This window comes from Muscardinus avellanarius, assembly GCF_963383645.1.
Source record: "Muscardinus avellanarius genome assembly, chromosome: 7".
NCBI lineage: Eukaryota > Metazoa > Chordata > Mammalia > Rodentia > Gliridae > Muscardinus > Muscardinus avellanarius.
The window spans coordinates 19006084-19028151 of NC_137793.1; positions in this window are offsets into that span (position 1 = coordinate 19006084).

A 22068-nucleotide genomic window follows, 5' to 3' on the forward strand; every position below is an offset into this window, starting at 1 on the left:
TTTTGAAACAGGCTTCCTAATTTGCAGAGGCTGACCTCAAACCTGTAACTCTCTAGTCTCAACCTCTCAAGTATTCTAAGCCCTTGACCTGGGCTAGTCTAGGTGACTGTATATGCCTTCAGTTTTCAATGATGAAACCAAAGATGAAGCTTTAAGCCAAACAGATCAGTAAAAGATATACTAGTAATATTTATGATAATAATAAATAGCTAATAAGGGTTTCCACTAATCATTTGCCATGTCCCAGGTTTTGCACCATGACGCTTATGTCACCCCCACAAGGACCCCCAAGGGAAGCAGTACTGCTCTTTCCATTTGGTAGATGAAAGAGATGTGGCACCAGAGAGTGACAAGATAAACTTGCATAGTAAGTGAGGGAATATGATGAGGACCCTTGAACTTAATTACTGGGATTGAAAGACATATCTAAGGGCTAAGTGTATACAGCCCAGCACCGGGGCACAAGTTCAGTGACTATGTCACTATGAGGTAGGGTGACTTCACACTTCATGAGGCTTTGTGAGAAGGTAATGTTGGTACTAAACCTGGTAAGATGTGTAAAATTTAGGTGCGTAGCATATATAAGGAGAGGAAGGTATTCGGTGTGAAAGTAGACACTAGAACAAAAATCCGAATGAGAAAATGATTCCCGAGAGCAAAAATGAAGAAGGAATCTGCTCCGTTCCCTGTACATAAGATTGAAATTGGTATTGATAACTCCGTATGCGAACATAGCACCATTTGAACTGCCTTCTTTGTTAAATCTCCCCTTTCACCTCTCCAAATTGCCTTCCACTATTCTTCTCATTTATCTGAAGTTGCTTTTGTTCCCCAATTTCTGCCCAGCTTCCACATGAGTGAAAACATATGGCCCTTCACTTTCTGAGACTGGCTGATCTTCCTTGGCATAATATCTAGTTCCATCTATTTTCCTGCACATGAAATAATTTTATTCCTCTTTATGGCTGAGTAAAATTCCATTGTGTGTATGTGTCATAGTTTCATAATCCATTAATCTTTTGCTATCCCTCGGCTGGTTCCATAGTCTAGCTGTTGTGAACTGCGCTTCTTTAAACATGGGTATGCATATATCACTATAACATTCTGACTTCCATTCCTGTAGAAAGATCCCCAAGAGTGGTATGGCTCAGTGATACAGTGAATCCATTCCAAATCTTTTGAGGACCCTTTGTACTGATTTCTGTAGTGACTATACCAATCTGCGATCCTATTTCCCCACATCCACACCAGCATTTATTATTGCGTATTCTTGATGATATCTATTCCAACTGGAGTTAGATTGATTGTCCATATTGTTTTTATTTGCATTTCCCTAATTACTAATGATGTTGATGGTTTTTTTAAATTATTGGTGTCTTTCTTTTGTGTATGTTTTTTCCCCCTTGTGGTACTAAAATTTGAAGCCAGGGATTTTCTACTACTAAGCTACACTTTTTAATTTTTTTACTTAGACACAAAGTCTCTAAGTAAAAAATTGCAGCCCTCCTATCTTAGCCTCCAAGTACTGCTATTATAGGTGTGTGACCTCAGCATTCTGCTGAATTATCAGTGTTTTTCTAGAACCTACATTAGATATTCCATGCCCCATGGGATTTAAGGCCTCAAAGACCACTGCCAACCTCTTCAATGTCATTTTCTATAGATATACCTTCCACTTTATGCCACAGAAGTATTGACAACATGATGGGTTCACATGCTGTTAACTTTCCTAACGATTCTACTTACTAGAATGTGGATGTCTTGAGGATATGGGGACCCTGATTGTCATTGTCTACATCCCTTGGTGTTTTTACTGACACATGCTAGGTGCTAATTCAGTAATTTTTGAGGTGGAAAAGGCAGTGTTTTGGCAATATAAAATTTTGGGCTGGAAAAGGTCATTCTCATTGTGCCACAAACAATAATGTCTTAAACACCTGCCTTTAGGAACCACCGTGCCAAGTGCTCCTCAAAACAAATTACACAGATCTGCTTCTTGACCTCTAAGAACTTATTTATAATTTAATACATATCTCAGGCATGAGGGCAAATATGGAAAGGACACACAATAATTGAATTACCAACGTTAAACAGATATACAAATAGGTTAGATTAAATATTTACTTTGTATGTGCATTACCTTGTAAAGGGTAATTGCGTTTCAGCAGCTGGTGAGTGGATGGGAACCATTTGAGTTTTATGTTTAGACAATAGGATCCTATCATAATGATTACCATGTAAACTGAATTTTGATGTTTTTATGGGTGAAGATGGACATTAATATTCCCTATGAGATTAATTTACATTAGAGTGGAAGAAAAAGTCATATAGCTTGGCCAGAATCCAAGTCTCCACACCTCTGGCCAAAGTACAGTAAATGGAGCTTATCTGTAGAATTCTACCATTTAAAAAAAACAGGAATTTGAAAAATATGTGTTTTCCATCACAAGCAGGAAATAGGTTATTTGACAACATACATTTGTCTACTGAATGTGATGGAATATGTGATGAAATATGTTTTGTCAATAAAATAAATTGCCAAACAAAATGTAATCCTTTCTGCAAATGCATTTAGTCTCCAGACTGAAATAAGCTACTTTCACAAAGCACAGTTTTCCTTTGAATTGTTCTAGATTTGCTGTCTATCAAAAAACAATGGAGAAAATGTGTTTTGTCAGACACCGTATTTCAATGTATATAGATAAAATGCATTTAATTGAGATAAAAAGTAGACTGAATTGTGGAGAGTCACTATAAGTGGGTAGCATGTTGCAATATCTTAAATAAGTCTATAATTTTTCAACTGAGGGGGCTAAGTCCTCATTCCAGTGTTGGTTATGTTAATTTAAAAAATTAAAGTAAATATACTTTTAAACTGGTACGTAAAAACATAAACATTCTGCATATTAATGGCTTACCATGTGATGTTTTGACACATGTGTTCGTTGTGTAATCAGGATAAAATGTTCTGGAAAACATTCAAGTGCTACCCGGGATGGTCCTTGAGCATATTCATAACACTTTTTTGTACTGTTATCACCGCATCACTGAAAGAGTTAATTACATGCCTAATTAGGCTCTTTTTTCCCCCCTTCATTCTCCTCCTGCTCTGTGAATTGGTCCTTTGCCTCAAAGCTCCTGAGGAATTTTAACTTCCATAATTAATTAATACAGTTTAACCCTTCAAATGTGACTCCAATACCACACCTAGTTGAACATAATTTGAGATCTCTGGGTAACAGCTTGTGTGCTCTCTAGGGCATGGGTTGAGGCCCAGTAATTTGTGTTGCTAAGTTAGGATAAAGTATAATTTTTAAAAAAGTGATCAAATGATTAATAAGCAGCTTTAAGAAGTATAAGGTATTATAATATAAATGAAAATTATGTGGCTAGAAGGTTTTCTCATTTTTTTTATCTTTATTTTTAAATACGAACATACTTCCTCACTCGTGATATCTGTTTAATATTTAAGGACTGAATGAGATAATGTCTATAAAACTCTTGGCTCCCTGCCTGGCACTATTTCTATATTGATTTATAGTTCTTCAGTATTAAATAAACATTGTTCCATTTGATTCTCCAACTGTCCTCTTTTAAGGATAGGGATTATATTTTTGTATTTTATGGGAGAACAAATGAAGGCACAGAGATTCATATAATGTTGGACCCCAAAGACAAAACCAATTTCTATCACTGGATAACGAGGACTATCTACAGAGCAGCTGACTTCTTACCCATGTCTTGAAGAACAAAGAGTAAATCAAAAGGCAGAAAGAGTAGAGAAATTATGGATATAGGTGGCATTTTGAATGTACTGTTAATAACCTGTATTGCCAGGAGGAAGGAGTTAGCTTATTAGGAAATGAGGCTAGAGGGGTAATTGGAGTCAAAGCACCTTATGGACTTAAGAAATTTGATTTAGTTGCAGTGATACCTGGAAGCTACTGAGAATGTGTGGTGGGAACTGAGTCAACTTGTATTTTAGAAACCAGCACTGGGGGTAGTGTGAAAGGGCCCTGAGCTACAGATAGACCTGGGGGCAGATGCTTGTCATCCAGTCCACTCAGTGTTGATTTCCTAGTGAAAATGGTGAAATCGTGAGCAGGAATTGGAGCAGTGGAGATGAAGGTGGTAGAGAGCTTTCCAAAGCGCCCTTTCAGCTCTAATCCAGGAGTGGTTACGTCTGGTGGACAGAGGAATGAGAGAAATTGGAAATAAGTGAAATAAGTGTAGTTGCATAGGAGATAATGCTGTTGATATGGATAGAAAATGGAAGAAAAAAGAACTGAGACAAGGAAACAAGTTGATATTGATGGAGCAGATGAATTTGGTTTTGAATATTTAAAAAAAAAAGTGACTACAGGATCAATGGGTATGTTGTAAATAGGGATCCCGAGTCAAAGAGAAGGGCTAGAAGAAGGAATATAGGTTTAACCGGTTATTATCTTGTTTTTGTGACTGCTATGCTATGCAAATAAAATGCCTTTATAAGAATGTCAATTAATATTCAAAAGAATGTATTGAAATGAAATTTAGCAAACAAGGAGGACTCTCTTGTACACCTCTCAGTTTCTCAGTTTTACTAGATAACAATTGAGAACATGCCTTTATTAGGGCAAAGGTTTGCATACATTATCTCAGGTTTGCATTGAAGGTTGGACCAGCAGAGTTAAATCAGAGATGGGAGCCCTTGTCTGAGACAAAAGCAGATATAATCGCAAGATAAATCCAAACGCCTGGGAATACTCAGAGGACTGGTTATTCTCATTTTTATTTCCAGTGAGAAAACTGAGACTTGGACAGGTGAAGTTCACATTATCAGAATCCAAACCTTGTTTAAGTCCAAAGTCCAGTCTCATAAAACACATCTGAGCTGGGTGTGGTAGTGCACGCTTGGGTTCCTACTACCTGGAAGGTTGAGACAGGAGGATCTCAGGTTCACGGCCAACCTCAGCAATTTAGTGAGGCCCTCTGCAACATGGTGAGACCCTGTTTCAAAGTAAAAAATAAAATAGGGCTGGAGATATACCTCAGAGGTAGAATGCTCCTGGGTATAATCCCCAGTACCAAAAATAAGAGAAAATACATATCTGTATAAAAAAATGTTCAAATCGTATCCTTGATTCATCTTCAAGGCATCCAGTTCACAGTGACAACCTCTGCAAGGTTTGTGTGTAAAGCATGACCTATTGTTTAATGTAAAATTGTTCAGAAATACCTACCAGGGAACTTAGTCCACAGAAGACAGAGATTGGATATTTATTTCTGTCTTTCTCTTGCCCCTATCCCTCCCTAGCTTTTACTCCTTCTAGCACCCTTTGTGAATAGCCTTTCAGACATTTCATCCTATTTACTTTTATTATGAACATAGATGCATATTGTTTCTCTTCTACTTATCTATAGGCATTTTGATATAGCATTATCTTGGATTTTTACACAAGAGGCAGTACAGGGATTTATATTGTGCTAAATGATCAGTACACATTGCCCCTTTTGTAATTCAATGTAATTATCCCCATTTTTAGAAGAAAAAAAATGTGTCCCTCCACCAGTAATTTGCCCAAGGACTTGAGAGATGGAGATATGCACCTTTGTCTGGAACAAGAAAAATACTAGATGGCTTATGTCTTGCACATAGTAGGCTATTATCTTTGTAGGAACAAATGAGCAAAAGCATTATTTTCATAGGTAAGGTTTTAGTGGGATGGGCATATGTCTGTGATACTGTACATAGACATAGGTCTGTGATACTGCAGGCATTTTTTTTTATTAGTTTTCATGATAATGGGATTCTGCCTAATATGACTTCTTTCAGAGAAGACTTGAATAAAGAATCTTCATAATATCTCAAAAAAATTAGTAAGTCTTTTAGAGTATCTGAAAAGCACACACTCTCTCCTTAATCTCACCAATCCAAATAATGAACAAGGGAGTCCACAACAGAATTATGGAGATTGTTCCAAAGCTTAGGAGCTAATTTGATTTTCTACAGAAAGGCTTTAAAGAATTTTTAATGAAAAGGCAATTAACGTTGAAACCTTCATTAACGGATAGTTGAGAGGAAATACTGGACTTCTTGCTGAGTTTTTGACTTTTTAAACTAATTGCAAAACTTTACGGTATTTTTACTGTATATTAGAAAATGGTAAGGCACTATCCGTTTAATACAGCTAGACCTTATGGGCAGATAGAACACTTTTAAAGGCTTTTAATTTTTTTTTTAAAGTAAAGAGGACAGAATCCCCAAGAACTAATTATAACTGAACAGTTCTCATTTGATAAAATGGATGCAAAGTAATGAAGTGTTCACCAAGGAACAGAAATTTCACCTCTGTTTAAGAGAATCCTCAAACTATTTGTTTTTCTGTATTAGTATAAATTGACAAACTTTGCAGACAGCAGCAAGTTGATATTTTATAAGAAAGCACATGAGCAGACCTGAGCATTGAGTAAAAATATAACAGAATTGATGGTTCTTGGTTTGGCTAAATTAAAATCCTATGAACCCTATAAATACAGCTCATTTCTCATGTTAACCCTAATGATAAAAGTGAATCAAACATGCATGTTTTTGTGTGTTTTCAATGTTCAGTGTTGGGACCAGCATTTACCAAAACTTTGTCCACATGTGTAATCTTTAAGGAAATCGAAATGGAGACAAATCATTTGGCTGGAAGAATATTAGAAAATTTGATTGGCCATATGGTATAACCTCATGCCATGAAATTAGGAAAAATCTTACTTTTTGCCTTTCAGAGCAGCTTAAAAGCTTATAAGCTCCAAATGAGGATAATTTTCCAAATTGTCTCTCACCAATTTCTTTGGCCCTTATCTGATACTAACTACCATCTGGCAAGGTAGGGGATAAGGGCAAGGAGGCTGAGGCCCCAGAAAAGGGATATTTTTTCATTTTTTGTCCTTTGACATCCTAAATTTTTAATTTGATGGGTTAAAGTAAATGGGTTTTTCTTTATTTTTTTTTCTCTCTAAATTTGTTTCCTGGGGGATGGCAATATAAAAGGGCCACAGGTGTGTCCTTTAACAGAAATAGCCTGATTCCATTGGCTAGAAATAGAACAAAGGAGACATGTTGGTGTCTTGTCATTCTTCTGGAGAAGATCCATAGTAGTAAGTGAAGGTTTAAAAAGATTTTCTCCTCTCTGGATTCTCTTTTTAATAATAGGACTCATTCCATCTCATTCCAGCATAATACATATCTTTAGGCATTTGACATATGTATCTATTTCTATAGTCAGTTTGCAATTGTTGGTCAGTGGGCACAGCAAAGATTTTTCCAGAATAAGTTGGTGAAAAAACTGAATTTCATCTGCGCCATCAGCCTGCTATATTACCTTGTACATTCTTGAATTTCATTTTTTCTTTGGGATCTTCACCGTTTTAATATCAGTTCTTATAAATTAAAACTGTATTACTTTATTTTATTATCAAAACATTTTATTTGTAGGCTTAGAAAAAGGGGATGTTTTACACAATGGAAAAATTGTGTAAGGCCATTTATTATGCACTTATTTTTCTGCACTTGAGAATTTGTACTTCTAGTCACTGTTAGAAATTCAGGAATAGGACAGAAAAAATAAGCATCTTTTACTTTAATTATTTGTTTTCCTCCTAGCATAGATTCTTAGATTTGTGTCAGTTCTTTCCTCTTGAACCCCACTCTGTGTATCAGGGTTAACTTCTCAAATAACCATCTTTGGAAATAATTCAAATAAATAAGAAATTTGGACCCAAAAAATGACCAAGTTTTTATTTTTAGAGAATGTTGTAAATGTATTATTAAGTACTTTAAAGAATATATATATATATATATATATATATATATATATTTGTGGTACTGGGTTTGCTGGAAGCCCTACTACCTCTGGGCTACACTCCCAGACCTATTTTTACATTTTTATTTGGAAACAGGGTCTCCTAAGCCAGTGTGCACGGCTGGTTTCGAACCTACGTGATCCTCCTGTCTGCCTCCCAAGTGCGGGGATTACAAGCGTGCGCCACCATGCCCAGCTAAAGAATATTTATTAAAAAATATATATATTTTTTGTATATATATATATATCTTTATATTTTGTTTATATTTTTCTATATTAAGGTATTTCAACATGATACTCTTTCCATTTATTTATTTATTTATTTATTTATTTATTTATTTATTTATTTTTTGGTGGTACTGGGGTTCCTGGAAGCCCTTCTACCTCCGGGCTACACTTCCAGACCTACTTTTACATTTTTTTGTTTGGAAACAGGGTCTCCTAAGCCAGCACGTGGCTGGCTTCGAACCTGCGCGATCCTCCTATCTCTGCCTCCCAAGCACGGGGATTACAAGCGTGCGCCACCACGCCCAGCTACTCTTTCCATTTATGGACAAAACCAATATATATACAAAACACACACACATATGTATGTATGTATATATATATATATATATATATATATATATATATATATATATTGATAACCTAGAAGCGCAAATAATCACACATTGATCCCCAGAGCAAGTCGTCAGTGGTATAAGTTTTAACTGCTAATACATCAAAGTGGCTGAGCTTTAATTTGTGTAACTCTTGTTTAGTGTCAGTTATTGTTATTATTATTACTAGAGAAATATGGCATGTTCTTTTTAACTACAAAGTCAAAAGAAACCAAAGTGACATACTATGGTGTTAGCTTATCCCAATGGTCTGAGTTGTATGTAGGAAGAGCCTCAACACGCTCTTGTGTAAGCCAATGGAAGTTCACACCATTTTTATTTTATTTTATTTATTTTTTGTGGCCAGTGACTACTTAAGTCCCTTTCCTAGACTCAGGTTTGTCACATACTTTATATTTAACATTGCCATGTGTTTTTGCTTTTACTAATATGTACACCCTATCTAAACTCCAAACAACAGATGTAAATTTGGATACTTTAGTTCTGCTCCTTTCTTGTTTTAAAGGATAGAAATCATAAAAATCAGACCTTTGGAGTGAACTTTATATTTAAATATAATCTGTTTACAGTATATTAGGTGTGATTATTTCACGGCATGGTTTTATACATGGACATAATAAAAGTATTGGATTGACCTATCTATAACGTGTCTTTTATTATCCCTTTCGCCCCCTATTTATTATTACCTTTATTATCTCTAATTATTTTATTGTCCTTACTCACATTGCTAATAAAACAGTGTGCTCCCTTACCTCTGCCTTCGACTTATTAATTTGTTCACCTGGCCATATGTTTATATGCCTTGACACGAACTGAATATCAATTCCCTTGTCGCTTTTTTCTTCATTCTGCCATATTGTAAGTTGACACCAAAATACACACTGTGAAATATATGTTAGGCTGGGACATTAAAATGATTGACAGTGAACTCGCAGGGCAAGGAGGAGGCTAATCCATATATGACACACTGAAGCTGTTTTCCTGGCAACAACTTCATCATTGTTCCTAAACATGAGAAATGAGCCAATGTACCTAAAAAATCATTCAGGTAAACAGCAAAGAATTTTGCTTGGCAGGGCATGAATGCCATAGTCTTTCTCGTTCTCACTTCACTCTGGTAAATGGAAATAGATTCTTCCCACCTAAATTAATAGCTGTTTTAACTCGATAAAAGATGCATAAATCTTTGGATTTTTCCTATTGAGTCATATTCAATCCTTTCCTATGTATGTTATAACATCTCAGAGTAATTGAGATATAAGTCAAGCCCTTGGGGGAAAAATGTTTTTATGTATTTAGGATGCAAGTTATATATGTAGACACCTTTTAGTGATAATAAATTGGTGTGGGAACAAGTTGAAATCTGATGATACCCTGTATCAAATTTTTAGGTCCAATCTCTCATAGCATTCAATATTTCACATTACAGGAACAAAAGAGAAAATGGGAGACTAAGTTGGATTAAAAAAAATGTATAAGGCCTAAGAAAAGACTGCTCCCAGATGGAATTCACTGAAGATTCTGTTTCTTTGCATTTTCATTATAATTAATTCTTTAATATTGCCAGTTGAAGCTCACGAATTGAAAATATTCCAATCCATACAATCTGGCATCATGCTGCTCTTCTGAAATTCCAGGGAGCCTTCCTAGAGGAAGATTGGAAAATTCACAGTATGAATGGCGCAATTAGTGCAGAGGTGTGGCATCCAGAGATGAGGGCCAAGGAGACATGGCGAAGGCCCCCTTCCGAAGGCAGCATAGTCAAATCAGCACATCATTATGGGGGAGGGCAGAGAATGAGGGATGCTATTCTTTGGAAAACAGTATCATCTATACTTTTAAATGGCATGGTCTGTATACTATATTCTAAAATAGATATGCGTCTAGAAGAATTGGAAGCAGCTGTAGATGAGTTGACAGAAAAATGTAGAATTTCAAGCAAATGTGTCTGGGAAGGGGGATCAAGAAATCAAGATGAGACAGCCTTTGCCTAGAAGTCAAGATGCTGGCCAGGGGCTCCCTGAAGGTAACCAAGAATGGAGATTTACTTAAGAGAAGAATTTAATGGGATAGTCCAACTATTTTGGAGAAAAGAAGCCATGCGAGTTGCAAAGAGGGCTGTAGCAGAGCCAGGCTCTCATTTCCTCTCTGTCTCTAGGTTATTCTGAAGGCCTATGTATCTTTCCAAGAATGTAGATATATATAGGAAGTACCAACCTCCTTTAACCTTATGTAAAATCTGTGTCATGTTTTATCTTATCTAGTGACCTATTAAATGAGAAAGTAATAGATAGAAAATTCATAAAACAGAGCTATTTTCCCACTCCACTGTCTAGCCCTTGTTTCTAGGAAACTAGCAGTGAACTCAAAAATTGTGAGAACAAAAGTTATAGAAAACTATCAATTTTATTCATGCACTTTGAAAGGGTCCAAGAATTGCCCACCAACCCAAATATCGAAGGACTCACAAGAGATGTAAAAATGCAAGCGAGGTTTATAGTCCCGGCTAGCCAGGGGTCGAAACCAAGACACTATGGCCGAGGTTCGACCCCTCCCTCCTCCACACTCTGAAATTTATAACCTTATGAGGGAGTGGTTACACGCAAGGGAGTGGTTACACACACGTCAGAGCCCGCCAAAAGTTTGAGCCCGCCAACCTTAGAATACAACCAATCAGATACAAGGACAAACAAGTACAACCAATAATTTTAAAACATGCATCCACATATGTCAGAGCCTGCTAAGGACTGCTTATCTCCCTTATGGTATGTGTTCGTTCCCTAGGGCTGTCTTTCCCACCCACCTAGGCTGGGCCAGGCTTATCTCTGCACTGGAGAGTCTGCCTGGAGAGCAGATTAGCCTGGCCTTGTTTGCTGATCTAGCTCAGAGATATGGGGGTGGGGTCCCATTTACAAAGACCTTGGTTGGCAAGCTGGAGATTAGAGACTTTGACCTTGTGAGTCCCCTACCCTCGTCCTTGAATCCTGCAACTTGGGCCACTGGGCTTATGGATCTTCACTCTATTTCCAATCCTACCTTACTTCTATATGCTGACTTTATATTTTAATATCTTATTTCTAATCCTAATATGGAAGAAGACTTCTCTAGTTAACTTCTCATATTGGGGTGAAAGCGCTTCTTCCAGCCTGCTTTCCAGCACCCCTACAACTTTATGAAGCATAAATAAGGTTGTGGATATCCTATACTCTCAGGGTTCAATTGGAACAGGTGGGTGTCCCCATTCTGCTCCTAATAGGCATATACACAGAGATGATGATCTATATCCTTCTCCAGCCTCCCAAGGACTCTGATCTTTAAGCACTTTTAAGTGCTTAAAAGTGCTTAAAGTGCTAAAAAATCCTCCCCACTTTTAAGCCAGCCACCAAAGATGTCACATCAATTTCCAGAACAGCCTTTTTTGTTTTGTTTTCTATCAAACTTTATTTCTTTATCTTTCCATTCATATTGACAAAACTGAGTTTCTAGTATATATACAGCATTCAACCTTTCTCTTCTTGTTCATTAACACGCTGAAGAGAACTTCTATCAGTAAAGAGTCTTCAGAAATGAGGCTTTACATTATTGCTTCATTTTAGAGATAGAATAGTTTTTCTAACCAGATTTTATTTGTGAAAAATCAGGAGCAGTTAATGTAGTAAATTCTCAGGATTAAAAACTCCCTTGCTAAGTCATGAGGTCTAAGCTTGCTGCAATTTCATGTGTATTATCAGAAAAATCATCTTTACTATTTGCTAGAGAAAATATCAGTTAAAATTAACTGTGAGAGTTTATCTCTATGAGGGAAGAACAAATTTTCAGAAGTCATACCCACATAAGAGAGAATTCTTCATAAAAAATTACACATCTAAATCTTTTTTTGTCTTTTTTATATTAAACCTTTATTTGCTTTCTTTTTTTTTAACTTTACCTTTTCACTTTTCTCATGAACTCTCAACACCATGTGTATTGTGTACTTAGTAAGTCATGTTAATGGATTCCATAGATAATTCCCAAAGGTTGAAAAGGCCTTCGACTTCAGAGAAATTGAAGCAGTTTTGAAAGAAGCTGAAGAGATGTATATTAGAATCCTCCACATACAGCTGAATAGTGGAGTGACATTTGAATTTGACAGAGAGAGTGAAAAGATCAAGTTGAAATGTGGCACTAGAGAACGGAAAGCCGCCTTATCCTTTCCTTCTCTGTTGGCCCAGAGAAGATATTCTAAAACTTTGAATGAGAAGTAAAGGGCATTAACATCAAGCCAAGAGTGCAGGAGTTAGCTTAGATTTGCAAATAACAAAGCCATCTAGACTAAACTCTGGGAAGACCTCGAAGCTGAGATCCAAGACCATGTGCTTAAAAATAAGTAACTTTTGTTGAAGAAGAGTATATAGGTGACCAAAGTTGAATTTGCACAATAAAGGACAGATCACAAGGAAGGAGGCTCAAAAGAAGTGAGGCTACCTGGGTTGGTTGTGGGAGTCCCACTCCTGAGTTTATAAAATGATTTTAGAAAGGGAACAACTTTCACTTCAGCTTTAAAAAAAATTTTTTTTTTTAAATCCGAAAGCAACTACATTGACATTCTATCTCCCATAAAAGATGGATTCCTCAGTGGAGTTATGTTTATTTATTCTTATTAGTAAGAGCTATATATTCCTCTTGGGTTCTCTCCTTGAAATCTGGGGCACCCATGGTCCCTCAAGTCTCCACTGTTTGTTCTTAGCTGAACACCACGATTCAAATTGGAGGTCCAGATGCCACAGAACTTGATTTATTTGGAATCAACAATAATTCAGGCAAGAAGCTCCTCATTGAAATTCACCTCCTCAAAAGCACTGGTCAGTAGTTAGCCTGTTATAAATAGTATTATTGCTTCTGTATTGTTTGATTCTGTTACAATAAGGACACGTTCGTTCGTGTATTCTTTGGGAATCTAAAAATAGGTTTAAAAATAGAAAATAAATTATAGTGTAAGAAAAAATAGCATAAGTAATGTTGGAAAAAATAAATTTTAATTTGGGAATGGATTGAAATAGGCTTTAGTAACGTAGTAACGTTTACCTTTAATGAATAAAGTTGGTTAGGGCCATGGGGAATAGTGGGTAAGAGAACTTGAGTCTGCAAAATCAGACCACTGAAGTTTGAATCCTGGGGACAGCTATTTAGCTGTCACTTTTGAATAATAACACATGCAAACTGCTGTGGATTGGATGTGGCTCTTCGCCCAGAGTTTCATGCACTGCAAGTTTGGTGGCTAGGTGGAGGAGTACAGTTGGAGATGCCTGGAAGATTTGGAGCCTCCTTTGGGATCAGTAGGTCACAAGGTCTCCACCTTCCCCAGGGAATGGCTGTTCACTCTCTGGAGAAGGTTTTTATAAAGCAAGGCCACCCCTTTTTCCTTTTGTATAAGGCCGTTTCCTTTTGTGCTTGTCCACTAGTTGTGATGCATTTGAGAATAACTTTCACTGCCTGTTTCAACCTTAGAGCCACCGAAATTGTAATCCAAAGAAACCTCCCTTCTTTATAAAGTTTTTTCTGCCAAGCATTTTGTTAGAGCAATATAAAAAAGACCAGACACACACAGTAGGGTTATTGTGAGAAGCAGGTGGATACTTCTAAAGCAATCAGCTTGTCATGTGGTGAAATACCTAACAATGCTTAGTGTTGCTACTTGGAGCTGTAAATCCCCAAGTTAATCCAAGTCCTCTGAGAAGTAGGTGCTTTTGGGGGGGGGGGTGTGAAATGTGCGTGGTGGTGTGTGTGTGGGGGGAGAAGTAATTCCCCCCCCACCACCACACAAACAAACAGAAAAAAACGTGATTCTTGTCCTAAGCTAAGAATAAGTATTCATCGCTTGGACAGCTGCTGAAGATTTAAAGAAGTTTATTAAAAAGATAGAAATACAGAAAATAGAAATACAGCCCCATGCCAAGATGGCATGAGGGGATGACTCGAATGAGTACACCAAAGGGCTTACACGTGGACCGGACTTTTTATACCCATGACTTCCATCTTGTTTGTGTGACTCTGACTAGTGAACATCCCTGTAAGGTACCTCCCCTAGCAAGGTGTGGTGAGGTGTTTCCTTTCATGAAGGGCAAGGTCAAACCCTGTCCCATCCTCCCTAGATCATCATGTAGATCTGTCTTTAGAAAGAGGAAGCCCAAGCTCTCCTCTTTTGACTTGTTAATTGCTTTGAGCTAGGTTGATTTACATTGGAATAGCTGCCTGTTTTTAGGCAGAAGCCAAGTCCTTTCTTTATGCATGTCTGCCTCCATTTTAACACAACTATTTTGAAATATACCAATTATTTTCTTTTGAAATATATTAATAATCAAAGCTTTCCCAAATCTTCCTAGGCCATTCCCAATACTGGCACAGGTGCCAAGAAGGGATTTATAAGCAAAAGATTTGTTGAGTAACAAAGGGCTTTGGAGGACAGACAGACTGAGGCAGGAGCATCAAGGAAGGCCTGTAGACCAATGTAGGTCTGCCACCTGTGACAGAAAGTTCTGAGAGAAGGCAGACTATGTAGGTAGTCTCTGGCTACAGCAGGGTTCCAGGAAAGATTGAGTCAGGCGGTTGCTCAGTTCTTCAACCAAAGTTATCTGCTGGGGGAATCTCATGACTGAGGGGAAGGGGCTTGCATGATCATTGGTAGATTCAGGAGAAGTTACTGCTCTACATGAATATGGTGGTGAGTTCAGATATAGAGCCCCTAAGGCTGATGCTTCCTGCAGCAGGAGAGAGACAGAGTGAAAGCTCTAATCATTGAAGCTTTGGAAGTTTGAAAGGAATGGGACTGGTGTTTGCAGCATGCCTGTTAGAAGTGTGATAACCACTGACTCTTCACAAAGCCTCACCAACTTACTGTAGAGCAGGTTTCTCAACCTCAGCCTTGTTACTACATTGAGGCAGACAATTATTTGTTGTTTAGGACTGTCTCTTCTCTTGTAGGCTTTTCAGCAGTATCCCTAGCCACCACTAACACCTTTACTGCCCCCCTGCCTTTATCAGGTTCTGAAAATGTGCTGGACCTTGCAAATTGTTCCTATGGGAACAGAGTTATCCCCAGTGGACAAACACTTGTTTTCTAGGTCGGACAACCAAAGAAGCAGTGAAGGGTTAAATAAGTTACCTAAACCCTTCAGGAAACCAACCCTGCAACTATAATTTCAGGAGTAAATGTCCATCAAGTTTTTATCCCTATTATCTAATTTGTCCTCTTCTTCCTCCTGTTTCTCTACTCCTGCTCCTCTTCCTCCTCCTTTTAAAATATACTTTTATTGGCACACTGTAATTGTACATCATAGTGATGTTCAAAGAGATACAAACACACCTGCACACAACACTTGGTACACTTCCCTCTGGGTCTCCCTGTGCTCCCGACACACCCACACTCGCTAGTGAGATTGGTAGTGATACTTTCATATCTGGACATACTTTTATCCAGACTCTTTCTTTCATCACATCTCATTTTTCCCTCCCCCCTTCTCTCCAAGTCCCCTTCCACTATTGTATTGGTCTTCTCATTTTTTTCTGAAGTCCCTTTTATTTCCTGTTTTCTCTCTAGCTTCCACATACAAAAGAAAACATAACACTTGAAACTGGCTGATCTCAGTTAGCATGATATTCTCTAGTACCATCCATTTTCCCACAATACATTTCCTTTGATCCAAAAATGTGTTCCTTCCTTTGTGATGACATGTGCTTCTAGTATAGTTGTTCTGATTTCAACATGGCTATTCATTTCTATTTATAGAGTTCTTCTAGATTTTAGATCTTATAGTATATATAAGTGTTTGTGTATGTATATTGGTACAGATTGAACTCAAGAGCATTCTACCTCTGAGCTATACCCCCCAGTCCTTTTTATGTTTTGTTTGAAATAGAGTCTTACTAGGTTGCTAAGAGTTTTGCCAAGTTACTGTGGCGGGCCTTGAACCAGGGATCCTTCTGTCTCTCAGCCCTCAGCCCCCACCCTCAGTACTGGGATAAGAGTCATGTACCACCGTTCTTTACTTAATGTATACATTTAATTGCATGGAAGGCAAGTCCTAACATCCTTCTCTACATTAGATTAAAATTAAAGCTTATATTAGAAGCAAGAAGGTATGTTTTGAAGCCCAAAACTGACAGAGAAAAGAGATTGAGCAATCTTCCTCTTAGGGACCAACTTAGGAATATATTATGTTTTCTTTGCCCAGTTTGCCCTGAAATAGAAAAATAAATCTGCACACAAAGATTTCTGTTAAAAAAAAAAAAATGCCTGCCAAGTCCAGAAGACACCCTCTAAAGTGGCAGAGAATAGAATGGTCTTGTAGGGATCTTCAGGTGTAATTTCAGATAATTCTATATCAGGTTTCTGAGAACTCTTTTGGAAAGCTCTGTTTTATATTAGTGCTGGGTCTCAAAGAAATGGAAAATTAGTATTTTCTTTCTTAGCCTACAATTTATTGATCAAAGAAAACTTATTTTTGGCTTTGTAGTGTTACAACAATCCGAAGCATATTAATAAAGAAAGAGAGTTGCTTCTTGGGGAGATAACCTTGATGACTGTAATTTTTCTCTGGAGTATCAATGCTACTTATGTGCCAATATATCACAAGCGAAGGAGGAGAGCAGATGTTGCTTAGCAAGAGCAGCGCAGAGTTCTTCTCTGTGTTCTGCTTTGTTCTCTCCCAGCCTTTCTTGAAGAGTTTTCATCCTCACCTCTTTATTCTAGAGAAGGGCTTGAGGAGATAGCATGATAAAAAAAAGGAAGGCTTTTTGATTGTGATGGTAGAAAATGCTGACAAGAAGCTGGCCACTTGGAATAATTGCTTCTACCTAATACTATTATGAGGGGGAGGAAGCCATCACTGTGCCCATGCATGAATCCAGTCCATCCATCCCCAAAGCCCCTTGCTCACACCCCTGCCCCACTCCCCACCAACTGTGTCACCTGGCCAGGTAATGCCTAAATTAAAATGCAGATTTAATTACTTCTCAAAATCTATTTAAAAATTGACTGCCAAATAACTATGGCAATATGTTTAAATAAAAATCATATGTTTATATTGGATGTGGTGGCACATGCCTGTCATCCCAGAACTTGGGAGGCTGAGATAGGAGGATTACAGGTTTGAGGATGGCCTTAGCAATGTAGAGAGACCCTGTATCAAGAATAATAATAATAAAAGTGCCAGGGGTGTAGCTTAGAAGTAAAATGTTCCTGGGTTCAATTTCCATAAAAACAGACACACACACACACACACACACACACACACACACACATCACATATTTAAGGTATTGAAACTGAGTGTGTTGACATATGCCTGTAATCCCAATACTTGGGAGGCTAAAACAGGAAGATTACGGATTTGAGGACAGCCTTAGCAATGTAGAGAGACGCTGTTTCGAAATAAATAAATAAAAGGGCTAGGGGTGTAGCTCAGAGGTAAAATGTTCCTAGGTTCATAACACACACATATCACACATATAAGGTATTGAAGGGTGTTTTGGCATATGCCTGTAATCCCAGTACTTGGGAGGTTGAGACAGGAGGACCACAGACTCAAGGCCAGCTTTAGGAACTTAGATCCTGTTTCCAGATAAAAATCAAAAGGGCTTCAGTGTAGCTTGGAGGTAGAATACCACTGGGTTCAATCCCCAGTACCAAAATAAATTAATTAAAGTAAAACCCATACAAAAACTATAATAGGTAGTAAGCACTCTGCTACCTGCTGGGGATTTATTACAATGAAAATATTCCCAGCCAAGAAGTCACCCAAAGAAGGGAGACAGGTCATATTAAACATTTACTATGTGTCTGTGTCTATTAAATACCTGGCTTTGTTCATTTGGGGTGCTATAAGAAATCATCTGTAACTGGGTGATTTAATAGGAGTAGAGAATTATTTTTGATAGTTATGAAGACTTAGGAGTCCAAGCCCAGGTGCCAGCAGGTTTTGTTGTCTAGTGAGGGCTGCTCCTAAAGAAAACAGGAACACCATGTCCTTGGGATGTGTGGAAGGTAAAAAGCCAGCTTCCTTTATAAAGGCCTTTACCTCTTCATGTGGGGAGCCCTATTGGCCTAATTGCTTTCTCCAGGTGCTAGCTCTTAATGATTTCATATCAAATTTCAGCACCTGAATCTTGGACGGGACTCATTCAGACCATAGTGAGCTGGTTTGTAGAGGCCACTGCATCAGCCCTGGAGGGGCAGAGATGAGTCAGTATTTCTCTCTTCTAAGAACTCTGTCTGTTGGGAGAGGGAAGGGGAAATACAAGTACAGGATTCTCTAACCGGTGATGTGATAAATATAGAAATGCAGGACAGTACCTTCCTCTTAAAAGATCATCACCTAAGGATGGGGCTTCAAAGTGGAGAATGTATAAAGAAGAAGTAATGTTGGTCCAGCATCCTAGACTGAGCCAGGCCCAGAGGATGGAGAGAGGAGAGCAGGAGAAGCAAGCCTGGGCAGAAAAGCAGGGCAAGAGGGACGGTGGCCAGGAAGGTAGGTGCTACGGCCTGACCAGGTTGAGAAGGACTCTGCCGGTTGTGTTGAAGAGTCTAAAATGCGAGGATGAATATGCAGTTTTAACAGCTGGACTCCAACCAAGTCCCACTGGCTATAATCACTGAATGGGATTTGAATGGCGATACAAGCATGAGAGTATATCTGGCATTTCCAGAAACTGAGGAGAGGAGAATAGGAAGAGTCATCAGGAGATGTCTTTCTGACGTATTCATGACACCTTGTGACCCCATGAATGTAGATCAGCTGTATCTCTTGCTGCCCCTTTTTGAGGTCTGGCACAGGTCTCCCGCCCCCATACTTTGGCACTTTTAATTTGACTTGAGAGAGTTTTCACATATTATTTTTGACACAGACACAGAAGTAGGACTTTAATGGATGATGCTCTTTAGCCCTGTTGAGTCCTAGATACTTGAACAGAGTCTGAAAGGATCATTAGAGATCATCTAATGATGAGAAGGAAGAACGTTTATCTCTCATGCCAAGTCTAGACTCTTAACAGTGTCTTCTCAGAGTGCCATGTTGACACAGAATGCGAGGCCCATCTGGCTTGGTGAGAAAGAGTGACGAGACCCACTAAGGGCACCCATCACGGGGGCAGCAGGGAGGAGCAGGAGCAGAAAAACTTCATCTATCCCTTTCTAGGATAAAGATTCGTGTACTCAGTATTAACAAGCTGGAGTAAAGTCAGATTTAGTTAGGCGCAGGGCTGCAGAGAGAGGAAACCCTGGCTCTCCTTCCTACTGCTGAGGAATAGGACTTCTCCACTGGTTGCTTCCGTGGTATTTACCATGCTGAGTGTGTCGAGATCCTCTTCATGTGTTTTGATTTTAGTGTTTAATTTCTGATGTGGTGTGTGTGTGTGTGTGTGTGTGTGTGTGTGTGTGTGTGTGTGTGTTGCCTGGATTGAACCCAGGAACATTCTACCTCAGAGCTATACTCCCAAATCCATTTTGTTTTTTTATTATTTTATTTTATTTTTTGGTGGTACTGAGGATGGAACCCTTCTACCTCTGGGCTACACTCCCAGACCTATTTTTTTATATAGATTTTATTTGGAAACAGGGTCTCTTAAGCCAGCGCAGCTGGCTTCGAACCTGCGCGATCCTCCTGTCTCCGCCTCTTAAGAGTGGGGATTATAAGCATGTGTCACCATGCCTGGCTTGTTTTTTATTCTAAAACAGAGTCTCACTAAATTCCTAAGAATTTTCTCAAGTTGCTGAGGCTGGACATAGACCTGCAATCCTCCTGTCTCAACCACCCAAGTACCAGGATTACAGGCATGTACCATCACCTAGGGCTTCAGTTTGAGTTTTGTTTTTTTTTTTTTTAAAATGCTCGCAAACCCCTACTTTTCTGGAAACCATATTTCAGTGGGATACAGACAATAACTTAGTGAATAAGTAAGAAAATATCAGGTGGCACCAGAGATTTTGAACACAATAAAAGCAGAGCACTGTGATGTATAACAAATAAAACATGGTCCTGGGGTGGCTGGTAAGGAGATTGCCCGAGAAAAGAGGACTTTTTTTTTTTTTAAGCTGAGGCTTGAATGAGAAGAAAGAGCCAGCCAGGCCAAGATCTGACAGAGAAATATACCAGGCCGCACGAATTGCAAGTGCAAAGACCCTAGAGCTAAAAGTAGCTTGACTGTTTGAGGAACAGAAAGAAGGCCTGCGGGGCCAGGGCACCGCCAGTGAGAAGAACAGTAGTTCCTGCGAAGATGGGAGAGTTGGGCAGGGGCCAAATTATGTTTCCCCATCTCAGAGGGAAGGGAGTCGTAGGGTCTTGCTCAGTGGCCCCAGGCAGTCGAAAAGTGAGGGGGGCTAGACCCGCAGTCTCCCGGTTCTTACTGCAGTGCTTTTGAAAGTCTCCACAAGTACATAGTCCTTTCTTTCTTTTTATAGGAAACTCCTTGATTATAACTGCCAAGATCAAACAGCTGATAGGATCAAAAACTTTGCTCTATATAGATTAGAGTGGAAAATAGAAACCTGGAATAAGTGTGTTTCCTTCAAGTGACCTTAGTAAAACATTCATGGGGTGCTGACAAGTACTTTGAATTTATACAATGGGGAACACAGTTTAAATACTTTGATATATTGCAAGCAGCTTCCAGAGAATCTCAAAAAAGATTGTGAAGCTCATTTAAATCTTGTACCAACCCTGTGAGAATTGGTAGGAAAAAGCTGTAACTCTGTGTGTGTGTGTGTGTGTGTGTGTGTCCAGATGGATACAATGAGGCAGATAGATTAAATTATTTGATTTTAGATTTCTGCCCCTAGTCTTGCATTCAACCTAATGAGTAAGTCCTACAAGCCCTAATGTAAAAATAAATCATCCAAACCATGGTAAAATATCCTCAGAACCTTCCTTTTTATTTTATTTATTAATTAGTTTATTCTATTTATATTTTGTGGTATTGGGGATTAAACCCAAAGGCACTCTATTCTGAGTTACACCCCAGCTCTATTTTATTTTATTAGTATTTTTTATTTGGAAACAGGATCTTGCTAAGTTGCTGAACGCAGCACTAAGTTGCTGAGGCTGACTGAGACTCCTTTCTCAGCCTCCCAAGTCCTGGGATTACCAGTGGGTGTGCCCCACCATGCCTTGCTAGAATCTTACACTTTTAATGCAAGGTCCCAAAGTGTTCATTACCTTACTAATTACAAATAACAGACAAAAGAAACCGAATCTTTCAGATTCCACAGGCTTCAGCACTATGCTGAGCCTATGGAACTGCATTTAGTTTTTCAATTTCCTTCTGGGGTTCAGAGTGATCAGGCTGGAGGCTGCCTCATTGGATATTTGCATACATCCCATTAACTGCATTATCCCTTTCCTCTCTCTCTCTCCCATCCCCACCATCCCTAGATTGGCTTACCTGTTCTGTGCATTCTGCTCCCAAGTGACATAAAGGACAACTCATGAGCTTAATAAATCCAGGCAAATGTGTAAATGGATGTTAATGGTCCACACCCCCTTCCGTGTAGCATGTGTACATTTTAATGGTGACCTTTGATGGCTAATACCTAACTCAAAGGGATGACTAACAACAGAATTAGGAAGCCAAGTAGATTTGGAGGTCA